This window comes from Sorex araneus, chromosome 2, assembly GCF_027595985.1.
Source record: "Sorex araneus isolate mSorAra2 chromosome 2, mSorAra2.pri, whole genome shotgun sequence".
In the NCBI taxonomy this organism is placed as follows: Eukaryota; Metazoa; Chordata; class Mammalia; order Eulipotyphla; family Soricidae; genus Sorex; species Sorex araneus.
The window spans coordinates 349,642,728-349,656,030 of record NC_073303.1 but is presented as its reverse complement, the minus strand read 5'-3'; positions in this window follow the sequence as shown (position 1 = coordinate 349,656,030).

The following is a 13,303-nucleotide window of genomic DNA, read 5'->3' as shown; positions in this document are numbered from 1 at the left end:
AAAAAATAACCAGAATTACTAATGATTAAGTTGTGCCAACATGATTAATGCGAGTAATAAATGTGGCTGAAGATAAGAGGAGGGGAATTCTTTTAGATTGCTAAGGAAAGCTTCACAGAGAAATAAAAATGAAAAAGTTAAGTAAAGACTTGGATGATGCATTAGATCTAGGGGAAAAAAGAACTTTTTCAGGCAGGCAGATGTGGATATGACTTGCATACAGAAGCTGACACCCTTGAAGTTTCTTTTTTTTTTTCTTTCTTTCTTTTTTTTGATTCTGATACAGAGGATTCACATAGAAGCATTACAGGAGAAGAGAGCAGAGATGATGGGACCTGTGAATGTCACCTAACTCAAGGCCGCCCAAATACTTTCTGAGGTAATTGGAAACTATTCTAGAATCCTGAACTTGAAACTTAGATTTTTTAAAATCTGCTTTTTTGGACAGTGAACACAGTACAAAAAAAAGAAGTCTGTAGTTCAGGCAAATGGGTTTAGAGACAGAAAAGCAAGTCTTGAGGTTGTTATGGGATCTGAGATCATGAGATACTTAACTTAGTTTCAAATAAAGTAGGACAAATTTGGTAGAACTGAGAGCATCAAAGAAGAAAAAACACCCATATTTTCAAAACATGAGGCAACATTACTTCTATTACGCTAGCCACTTAACATATTCTTAAGATTTAAGTAGTAAATGGTCTTGGCTTGGGCATAATAGAGATTATGGAGAAGCCTAAAATTGTGCAAAGGAAATTGAGGTAGTTTCTATTTGAACTTTTTATTCTAATCTAACATGTCTTTTTTTTTTTAAGTTCTACTGTGCATGGTAGCACTGCTGTCCTTTTGTTCATCAATTTGCTCGAGCAGGCACCAGTAACGTCTCCAGTGTGAGACTTGTTGTTATTGATTTTGGCATATCGAATACACCACGGGTAGCTTGCCAGGCTCTGCCATACAGGCGGGATACTCTCGGTAGCTTGTCGGGCTCTCCGAGAGGAACGGAAAAATCGAACCCGGGATGGCCTTGTGCAAGACAAACTCCCTACCTGCTGTGCTATCGCTCTAGCCCATAGTAATTTAACAAAAACTTTCAAAGATGATAAAAACTTGGAAATTATTCCATATTTTCTGTTCAATATCTATTGAATCCTATATAGGTGGTATTACCAAGGAGAAAGATGAATAATACAGACACATTGAAATTGCAGTGGTAGAAATAGGTTAAAAAAAAAGTGTACAAATTGTGAGGACAGTAATGGAGAAGTATTCTGCTTTAAGTGTGATATGTGAGTAGAAATTATTATATTTCACTGAGGATACCACACTCAATTTTAGAACATGAGACAATTAGATAAAACAACTCCTAGGAACAGAAATTGGAACTATAGAACAGCAGGTAGGATATTTGCCTTGCTACCCAACCTTATGGTCTCCAGAGCACCACCAGGAGTCATTACTGAGTGCAGAGCCAGGAGTAACCCCTGACCATTGCTAGTGTGAGCACAAAAGTCCAAAGCCACACAAAACCAAACAAAGCATAAAACTTCGAGGAGCACTTATTATAGAAAATGCCATTTTGAGAGTTGATAGAACTGATGTACACAAACTAAGATGTTGTGTTTAATATAAATGTCTTTAATAAAAATTTTCAGAGAGTCATGAATCATGGGGGAGAAATATGATCTCGGATCATAGATATTTCTCAGAGAGGAAGAAGTCAAGTAATAGTATAGGTCACAAGAGCAAAAGTTAAGAGAATGACAATAAAACATGGGAGAGTCAAAATGTAGGATTATTCAGACTTGTAGCTTGAGGTACTAGTATAACACATGCCAGAGTCAATATAAGTAATGTTTCAGCTTTTCTTTCACAAAGTTGCCCCTTTGGTGTATGCATGTGTTATTAGAAGTGATACTAATGGGTCAGAGGGCACATTATCTATAAGAATTCACTAAGATTCGGCAACAAATTGGAAGTTTTAAAATAAAGCCAATGATCTGGGAATTGCAACTCTCCTCATGGCTATGAGAATCTAATTGAGAATGTCAAAAAGAGTGATACAGAGGCTTAAATTAGTAAAATATTTTCTTCTTTATCAGAATTCAAGTTCTGCTACTAGGCCACTTCTGAACAACCTCAAGAGCCTGGTGACAAGATTGGAAATGTAACCCAGAATATGTATTTTTTTAGGAAACAATGCAATTTTCCTCAACATTCTTAAAGTGAAAATAACCGTTAAAGAGAAATATGTGAATTTCCAGTAGCTTTCCCCTGCCCTATAAAAAAAAATCTAAGGAAGCATAAGAATCTAAGAATTCAGACAAATAGCACAGTTAGGGGAAATAACATCGACACAGAAAGTGATAGAACACTAGAAATAAACTTCACACTTTAACTCAGGGTTACTTCAAATGTTTCTTCTTTCAAAATGTTTAGTTAAGAAGAATTCAACTTTTCATATAAATACTGCTGGAGAAATTGTACAGCAGTATCATACACTTGCCTAAAAATTATGAAATATGAGGATAGTTAGATTGTGGGGTAGGAATGGATAAGGCAAGAGAGAGAGAGAGAAGGAGAGAGTGAGAGAGAGAGACAGAGAGAGAATGTGTTTGTATGTGAGGGAGAGGGAGAAGGAAAGAATCCCATAAAGTAAAAGAGGAGAAATTATGTACCCCTGATGCTATCAGTGACTACAAAATATGTGACCTCTTATGAGAAACTTATTTTTTCCTGTAGTATCAGGGTCTAAATTCAACCTGTCATAAATATAAGTAGTTTCACACTGAGATATCCCCCGTTATACAATAAAAGAATTAAAGTGCATCTCCTTTGTTCCAAAAACATATAAGCTCACTTTAATGGGATGAGATGGAAAAAAATTCTTACTTTCCCTTACTTTCTTAGATTTCTAAAGTCTAAGAAAAAAGCAAAATCATTCCTTTCTTTTAACAGGAAACATCAGGATGCTGATTTGATGTGCAAATTATTTTTAAAAACATGTTTGTAAAAGTCTTGTGAAGTGATTGCTCTGTGGATACATTTCATCACAAGAGAGGCTCAAAAGAACTCTATTCTGTAGGATATGGTGGACTTTACCTGTGGACTTAACATCACAGCACCAGACATCTTTGATTCTATGAAAAGTCCTGATGAAAAATGTTAGTTCTACTCAGTTATATTTGAAAAGAAATAATGCATACTATCTTTATGGCTTAAATGATTTGTCTGTCTCTTCCCAATGAAGCTGTGACTTTGAAATATTTGTATTAGAGCTCTGCAGAGAAACAAAATAAGATTTGTGTGTATATCCGAGTGTGTATGAGGCAGGCCATCTGCCTTTCTCAGTTTAAGGATTTCAACTGTAAATCTCCAAAAGCACCTCAAAGAAAATCCTGGAAAACATTTGATAAATATCAGGGTACCTTCAATTACTATCAAGTTGGTATGAAAAAAATTAACCCAAAAGCCATACTGAATGAGGAATTCTTGCTATTGGTTGCCTGACCACACAGCACACAAAAAAGGGTGGATATCAGAGTTATTGTATTTTATCAATAAAGAACACCCTAGAATGCTTTAAGAAATAGAGTAGGTTTCCACACAGTAATGCTTGTTTCTTCCCTTCACATAGTCACCATTGAGAACTATTTTTTTTATAAGTTCACATGTTAGTTACAACAGGAAAAAAGTTGGGGGGGGGAATTTAACAGTGACTTAAAATAACAGCCTACAGTAGCTTCAAAGGATATTCTTCAAATGCATATTTTAAATTTCCTAAGGAAAAAGTGTTAGTCTTTCTACTTCTTCTATACTAAAAAGTAAAATTTTAGGTGTGTGATTTTTAGAATATAGCACTATTATCAGTTTAAACATATCTAATATTCTGTAAAAGTGAACTTGTATTTAGAGGATCTACAAATTCTCTAAAAATATATGCAGAAATGTCTGTGTGAAACTATTTTTAGAATATAGTTTATTTCTAAGGATGTGCAATTCTAGAGAAAAATGTTCTTCCAATTAATTATATGTAATAGAAAAAGGCCTTGATCCTGAATTAGTGGGAGAAGAGGCCACTTTCAAAGCCATCTGGATCCCTCTCCTACAGGTCACGAGATATTAGAAGGTGAGAGGGAAAAAGAAATCCTTATTATGTAGCGTATGGCTTAGGGAAGTATTCTATGCTCAAAATTTTCTTTGCTCACTCTTTCCTGTCTGCACATGCTCATTCTGTAACCATGAAAAGAAACATTCCCTTATAAATAATCCTTCAAGGACAGGAAGCAAGATATCAGTATGGTTAAGCAATGGAAAATAAATCACATCTTTATTTGTATGATTTAGGCTTAAAGTATTATTCTGTAAACCTGTTTTCCTAATTGAGTGCAGGATCTTAAGGAGCATGATGTCTTGAGAAGCAGAAGTCTTTCTAATTTGTATATGTGTATGATTTCATATACAATATACATATATAATATACATGTACAATATACAATTGCATATACAATAATATGCATATTATTTTCTCTTCCTTCTTTTGTCGATCCATTCTAACTTTATGAAAAATAAAATGAATAAAATATATAATTGTTGTGTCCTTCCTTCCTTCCTTCCTTCCTTCCTTCCTTCCTTCCTTCCTTCCTTCCTTCCTTCCTCCCTCCCTCCCTCCCTCCCTCCCTCCCTCCCTCCCTCCCTCCCTCCCTCCCTCCTTCCTTCCTTCCTTCCTTCCTTCCTTCCTTCCTTCCTTCCTTCCTTCCTCCCCTCCCTCCCTCCCTCCCTCCCTCCCTCCCTCCCTCCCTCCTTCCTTCCTTCCTTCCTTCCTTCCTTCCTCCCTCCCTCCCTCCCTCCTTCCTTCCTCCCTCCCTTCCTCCCTCCCTCCCTCCTTCCTTCCTTCCTTCCTTCCTTCCTTCCTTCCTTCCTTCCTTCCTTCCTCCCTTCCTTCCTCCCTCCCTCCCTCCCTTCCTCCCCTTCATCCCTCCCTCCCTTCCTCCCTTCATCCCTCCCTCCCTCCCTCCCTTCATCCCTCCCTCCCTGCCTCCCTCCCTCCCTTCATCCCTCCCTCCCTCCCTCCCTCCATTCCTCCCTTCCTTCCTTCCTTCCTCCCTCCCTCCCTCCCTTCCTTCCTTCCTTCTTTCTTTCTTTCTTTCTTTCTTTCTTTCTTTCTTTCTTTCTTTCTTTCTTTCTTTCTTTCTTTCTTTCTTCTTTCTTTCTTTCTTTCTTTCTTTCTTTCTTTCTCTTCCTCTCTCTTTCTTTCTTTTTTTCCTTCTTTTTTTCTTTCTTTCTTTTACAGAACACACTTGGCAGTACAGTGCTTCTTCCTGATCCTTTGCTCAGGAATCACTCCTGGCAGGACTTATGGTGCTAGCAATCAAACCTTGGTTTGCTGCATTTAAAACAAGCACCCTACAAGGTCTCCCATTTCATCTTTATAGTGGCAAAATAGGAGTCAATTCAGTATAATTACCATAACTGCTTGTCTAATCATCTAGTCATGGACTTTTAGGATGAGTTGATGTCCCAGCTGTTGTGAACAATGTTGCTATGGATAAAGAATAGTAACTGTCCTTTAAAATTAGTATTTTTATGTTAAGAAAAAATCTCAAAAAGTATTGCTGCATCTTGCAGTATTTACTTTTCAAAGGAATCTGCATGCCATTTTACATCAAGGCTATCTAATTTACTTTCTCTTCATATAGATAACACAGTTCCTTTTGCTCCATATTCTCATCAAAATTTGTCACTTCTATTCTTATTGATCTATGCGATTCTCAGCAGTGTGAGGTGGTATCTCATTTTGAATAGTTCTAGTAGTAAGTGATACTGTGCATTTTTTAATGTTATCTGTGAGGCGGGCTGGAGTGATAGCACAGCGGGTAGGGCATCACCTTGCATACGGCCTACCTGGGTTGAATTCTTCCACCCCTCTCAGAGAACCTGGCAAGCTACCGAGAGTATCTCTCCCACATGGCAGAGCCTGGCAAGCTACCCGTGGTCTATTCGATATTCCAAAAACAGTAACAAGTCTCACATGGAGACGTTACTGGTACCCGCTCGAGCAAATTGATGAGCAATGGGGATGACAGTGACAGTGATACTGTGATCTGTGAGCCAGTTGTATTTCTTCTTTGGAAAAATGTCTGTTCAGGTGTTTTGCCTTAATTTTGGACTAATAACTTACACTTTTTGAATTATGAGTTATTTCCAGTTTTGCATATTAACCTCTCCTCATACATTAAACGCTCAAGAAGATGTAAAATAATTAACAACCCTTGTCTTTTAAAAATAACTCCTCTCTAGTCAGTGATGCAACACTTTCAGCTGTCAACAAATTAGATAACGTTTTCAAACCTACTTCTGGGACTGGAGTGAGCCTTCCCTGAGTTGAGCAAACGTTTTGTGTTCTTGAAGTCTGGGTTTGACTTCTAGACTACAAACATTGGCATCCAAATACCAGGAGTGGCCCCCAAGAACAGAACTGGTAGTAGCCCGTGGGCATTGCCGGAAGGAAAAATCAGACAATCAAAGTAACTAAATAAATAGAGGTTTCTAAATTAGCTTTATATGGGTAACTAAGTGTTATAATGATCCCGGGCTCTTTGTCAATCTATTTAATCTAAACATTGGTCTTTTTTATTTGAAACATCTTCTAATTATCTAACTTGAGTATGAAAATCAAGGTAATCATTGCCTGATAACTCACTAAGTCTAATTCTGAATGCTTTTCTAAAGCACAAAACTGCATTCTGCTATCTTGATCTCCATCTATTAGATAGCTTAGACTTAATATGACTAAAACAGAACACCTGTAAACTATTCAATTGTGTTTTACAGGAATGCTTTAAGTTATTTAAGTCAAAATCTAAGTGTTACCCTTTATTTCAGTCTCTCTTTAACCTTCCATGTTGAACTCATTACCGAACTCAATCGATTCTTCCTCCAAATCAAACTGTAATATCTCCACATTTTATCTATTTTCTCCATACCATTTTACTTCAATCTATCATCATCTCATAGTCTATTGCAGTGACCTTTCCATCAAATTTTATTCCTCAACTTTTGATCCCGCCTGTAAATTAGGACAATTTCCAAGAGCCAGGACAATTTGGGAATTATAAATCAGACAATGCCTTTTCCTTGGTAAAATCTTCCAATATGTTCTTCCAATCAGAATGAAACTCAGCACCATACCTTGACAAATCGAGAGTTTTTTCAAATCAGGTGTGTGTGCATGTGTGTGTGTGTGTGATGCAAAACAGTTATTATTGAAGAAATTGAGAGAAATGTGAGGAGAGTAAAAAGGGAAAATTACTTCTTCATTACTTCATTCAGAGAACACAGCGGCTTCTGCCAAGTGGAAGAAGCAAAGAGGTTTTGGGAGAAGATTATAGGCCACTTCTCAATGTCTTGGCCTAAAGTAACATGCACACATGGAAACTAATCTGGGCACTGTCACAGGGTCCAGTTTTGGACTCTAGATGATGCCACTGGACTCCGTGTCAGGTTGTTTTCACTCGAGGTGCCCCAGAGGGGGCCGGTGAGAGCCCTCCCCCCGCCAAGGGACCCAGCCTCCATTAGCCGACCTCCACACCCAACGCTCCGCCCTGCTCCAGGCCGCTTGCTGGATGCTCTGGCTGAGCCTCATGCATGAATGAAGTCCCATGGAACCTAGAAAATGCGGAATATTGTGACTTTGGACTCTTGACTCAATGGGGCAGGAAGCAGAGATCCTCTGCCTGCTCTTCCCCTATCTCTGGTGACCCAGGGATCAAACCTATAAGCCACACCCTGCCACACCCTGCTGGCACCACCAGATAGTCTCCTCCTATTCTAGTTAAGACCTTTAGATTCTCCTGTAGCCTCCCTCCCTCCCCCTCTCTCTCTCCCCCTCTCCTTCTCTCCTCCTATCTCTCCTATCTCTCTCTTTCCCTCTCTATTTCATCCTCCCTCCCTCCATCCTTCCCTCTCTCTCCCCTTCTCTCTCCCCATCTCTCTCTTTCTCTCTCTCCCCCTATCTTTCCTATCTCTCTCTTTCTCTCTCTATTCCTTCCTCCCTCCCTCTTTCTCTCTCCCCCTCTCTCTCCCCCCATATCTCTATCTCTGTCTCTGTCTCTGTCTCTGTCTCTGTCTCTGTCTCTCTGTCTCTCTGTCTCTGTCTCTGTCTCTGTCTCTCTCTCTCTCTCTCTCTCTCTCTCTCTCTCTCTCTCTCTCTCTCTCTCCTTCTCTTGGAGCCACAACCAATTGAGGATTTTCTTCTGAGGAGCACCTGAAATAATCCTGTATGGCTCTGAGGGGTCATATGAAGTGCAGAAATCTAAGCTGAGTGTGGCTTGCAACACTGGCACCCTACAAGCTATATTATTATTTTGCTCTGCCCCAATAGCTTCTTCTTTAAGGTATCTTCCCTTCTGGAAGTGTCTCAGTTTTTACTTCCAGGTGGTGCCTTGGCTTTTCCAGCTCCTAACAACTAAGGATTTGCCTCTCAACCAGATGTATTTTTCCTGCCTATAGGCTATGTCACTGCTTGAAAATGTCTTCTTGAATTTTTTTACTTTGCACATTGCATTACTGGGGCTGATTCCCCACCCCATTGCCCCCCTACCCCCTCACTCCCCCACCCGCCATCTATCTGCTTGCAACATTTAGGTCTTATATTATCTGCACTCATTCTTTCCATGAGCACTGTATTGGCTTCTCCTTTTAGTTTGAATGATTTCACAGAGTTCACTAATACTGGATCTAACCTATAAATCAGTTTCAATTTAATGACCCAATAAAAGAAATCTATCTCATTACCTTTCACTAAAATATGTTGTTAATTTTCTTCATTTTTCTAATGAATGTGAGTTTTTCTATCATCAGCTTTTTGTTCTAAGTTTAGATAGTACCTTACCTGAACTTTTTGCTGCTTGATCTTTACTATTTTAGTCTAAATGTAATAATGATGAGTACTCAATATTTGCATCAGAAAATTATACAGAAAGGGAGGAAAAACTACCAGGGTAAAGCAAAAAAAAAAAAGCATATAGTTTATTCACTAAATTTTGTCTGCAGAAGCTTGTTACAGTAAAAGGCTAAAGTAAGGTACATATCATTTTAGATATTGAAATATGCTTGATTTTACTGCCATAAAATTTTTCTTCTAGAATTGTGTTAAATATTAGCAAAGAGGGACTATTTCTAGCAATGGACACTTTATTACATTATGCATATAAATGTTACTTCGTTCACTGAGAGCATTGGAGAGAACATTGCATTTAAAACACTTTTCAAGTTAAAGTATCTGTGTTGAATGTGCTTTTTTAAGTGTCAATTTTCTCCAATAAGGGATAATATTAGATTTTTTTCCTTTCCAGTATTATACTGGCTGGCAAATGAGAATATTTAAATATTTGCTCAAAAACTAAATGACTTTATAAACTAAAACTTTTCAAAAATGTACTCTCTTTCTGAAACATTATATAGGTTTGATCCTTATTCTGCAAAATCAATATATGAAATTGCTCTCCAGTATTGTGGAATAAAACCATACTAGACTGAAGGTCATGCAGAAAACAAGTGTAAAGTCTATATACACTCCTTATCACACCTGCTTCACACACACTCTCTCATGTTTAACAATGTTTGACAAAAGTTAACCTTAGAAGCACCAGATGTTAATACAGTTATAGTTTAGGTATATCTGTTTTTGAGAAAATGACAAGTGATACAAGTGAACAAATGGTAACATGCATATTATTTTTGAGGAAGTGTCTGTTCATTTATTCTCATTATTTTTATAGTATTACTTATTATTTGTTGTTGAGCTTACAAATGCTTTATATGTTGAATATTAATCTTTTGTCTACTGAGTCATGAGCAATTTTTTTCCCATTGTGTTGTTGTGTCTTTTAATTATAGTTATTATTTTTGCAGTGAAAAGTTGCCTTAAACATATGTAGTCCAATTTCTTGTGTGTGATTAACCAACACTGACTCATTGAATATACTACTAGCTTTGAATGCTATCTCTGTTTTCCTCAGTATAAGTCTGACATTGAGGTTTTTAATCCATTTCCGTATCACCTCACACTAGTGAGGTTGGCACACGTAAAAGAGGACAAAAGTAATTATAACAAAAATAATGGTATGGCTGTGGGGAGTAAAGAAATGTCATCCTCTGTTGGTGGCAGTATTAAGTGGTTTAACTACTTTGTAAAGCAATATAAACTCATCTTAGAACTAATTATTGAGTGTTCACATGACCCAACAATTCCATTTCTCAAGCATATACCCCAAGGGCCTAAAGAATATTTTGAATATATATATATGTATATATATATGTGTATATATATATATATATATATATGTGCCCCTAACTTTTCTTCACTATTATTCAGAATAGTCAAGCTCTGGTAGCAACTAAAGTGCCCAAGAATAGATGAATAAAGGAACAATGAAATATTACTCAGATATAAGAAAAGATGAAACAATCCAATTTGCCTTTATATGAATAGATCTAGACGATACCATGCCAAGTAAGACTAGCAGAATGAGAAGGTAATTATAGGATGATAATCTCTCAAACATGGCATATAAAGAATCTTACCAAGGGAGGAATAAATGAGGGATACTGAGCTGGAGTTTCTCTACAGAATGGCTCTTACCTGGGGTTGGTGGATGAGATGAATCCTTAAGACATTGCGGAATGAAAGCAGACACTTTAGCGGTAGGTGTAGTGCTGGAACAATGTATGCTTAAAACTACAATTAATCATATCTCAAATTACAGAATTTTCAAAACAATGAAAAAATCATTTCAACTATGTCAATCATTGAATAATTTTTCCATATTAAGGGAAATATCTTTAAGTATGTCAGATATACAAAATAACTGATCAATGAAGCAGATACAGTTTTCTTATGATTAATTCATTTCTGAGAATGTTTTATTTTACTAGGCTCAAATTACAGAAATGTGAGTGTAGCTCCCCTTTGGAGATGATACTTTATTCATCAAAACTGACCAATTTTGGGGCTGGAGAGATAGCACAGCGGGTAGGGCGTTTGCCTTGCACGCGGCCGACCCGGGTTCAAATCCCAGCATCCCATATGGTCCCCTGAGCACCGCCAGGGGTAATTCCTGAGTGCAGAGCCAGGAGTGACCCCTGTGCATAGCCAGGTGTGACCCAAAAAGCAAAAAAAAAAAAAAAAAAAAACCTGACCAATCTTTCTTCTTGAGTTTTTCTCACAGAAAAGCACAAGAGACTCAGGAATTATTTGGTATTAGTGATTAAGTACGTGTATTCTAGTATTTTTCAAAGAGTAGTTAGGACCAGAAAGCCAGGCACATAATTTAGGATGAACACACACTACTAGTCTTCATTTCCTATTTTCTCCCATCTTCCTTACTATTTAGAAGTTCTTCCCTTCATGTGAAGGAACTATAACAAGGAGTAAATGTAAAATATGTCAGCCAAGAGGACAACTTGAAAAATTTTAATGAGAAGGCAATCAGAAAGTGTTTGTGAAATTTGTTCATAATTTTAATTAGTCATTTGCTACTTAGAACATTGTAACATGACTGATGATGAGGCCCAATAGCAAGAAACTGTTCTAGATTTTTGAATTATGATGCTGAACAAGACATTTTATACATGTTTTGTAAAGGGCGGGTGTAGTGGTGCCTCATTTTCCCCTATCATCTTCATATGTAATAGCTAACTGCTTATGTCTGATCAAAACACAATGGAAGCATTTATCATACAAAATGAACTGATATTCCCTTTATGACAGTTAACGATATTGGTCAATTAGCCTGACTAGTTTTGTTTGACTAGTGATAGATGGTAGATTAATGAGAAAGATAGATAATTGGTATGAAGTTATTTTAATAGACAGAAAAATAATAGGCATAATGATAAGCTTGTTTTCTAAATGTGTTCTCATCAAAATTTTATCACATAGGAGTGTATGATATATACATATATGACTATATACATAACTAAAGAAATTAATAGGCAAGTGAGATATAGCCCTGATTTGATTGCACATTTTTTCAAGAGAATTTTGGAGGGCCACACTTGACAATACTCAAAGTTTACTCTAGTGTTTATACTCAGGCACTACCCTTGGTGGGACTTGGGGACTACATGGGTGCTGAAGTTTTAATATTGATTGACTGCATTCAAGGCTAATTCTAACTCTACCCATTGTGCCTTTCTCTAGCCCCAGAAAGAGCCATTTAAGCAACATTTCAAGAGAACTTGTATGAAAGCAACAAAAAGGTGTCTGTGATTCCCATGTTAAATAATTGGTGTAGTTACTAAGATCTGCACTGATGTGTGGAGATATGTATATTGATATAGTGTATCAACTTACTTTTTACTACTGTAAAAATCACCTTAAATCTAAGTGTCTCGAAATTATAGCCACTCTATTTGATAACAATTATTTGATCACAATTCGACGTTAAAATACCTATTAGGGACGTGGTTGGGTATTTCCCTTTAAATTCTATTTTCTAGATCCATTTATGTAGCTGTGGCTTACGATGGCAACTCAATTAAAGGCTTTCAAACTTGAGGCATCTCAGTTCTGTAGGCTATTGTCCTCTAACAGCCTAGTCAAAGCTAATTCTCATCAATACAACAATTTCAAGAGTGGAACGAGAAGCTGGATTTTTACAGTCTAAGCTTAAGAGTCTTGTATTATTTATGCTTAATTTTATTTGTTAAGCAAATCACAAAATCATCCTAGATTCTAGAAGATGAGGAAACACACATACATATGGAATAGAAAAATAGCAGTCACATTTTAATGGACTCTGTGGACAAGAATGGAAACTTTGTTTTGGGGGAGAATCACACCCCACATTACTCAGGGCTTACTCCTCACTCTGTGTTCAGGGGTGACTCCTAGTTGAGCTCATGGACCACAAGGGTGACAGGAATTCTAGCCCGGTCACCTGCATGAAAGCCAATCACTTTACCTGCTGTACAATCTTTCCAGCCCTAATAATTGAATGGCATAATTCATTTTTGCAATTTATTCTATACGTATTTGTACTTTCCAGAACTTTATCCTATGATCTTCTCAGAAAAAGAGTAGTCAAGTTTTCAAAGAACTCCACAGGACTGAAAACTCTGGTAGCAGGAAAACACTAAATAAACATCAAAAATTAATACAAAAAAATACTTGAAAAATCAGTGTTGGTGGAGATGTAATTAAAAAAGGAAGCCCCAATCACTTTTGGGTGTTATAAAGTTTAATTTGTCTTTTAGGAAAGCAACACAGATATTTCTCAAAAAAGTAAGAAAAGAAATCTCA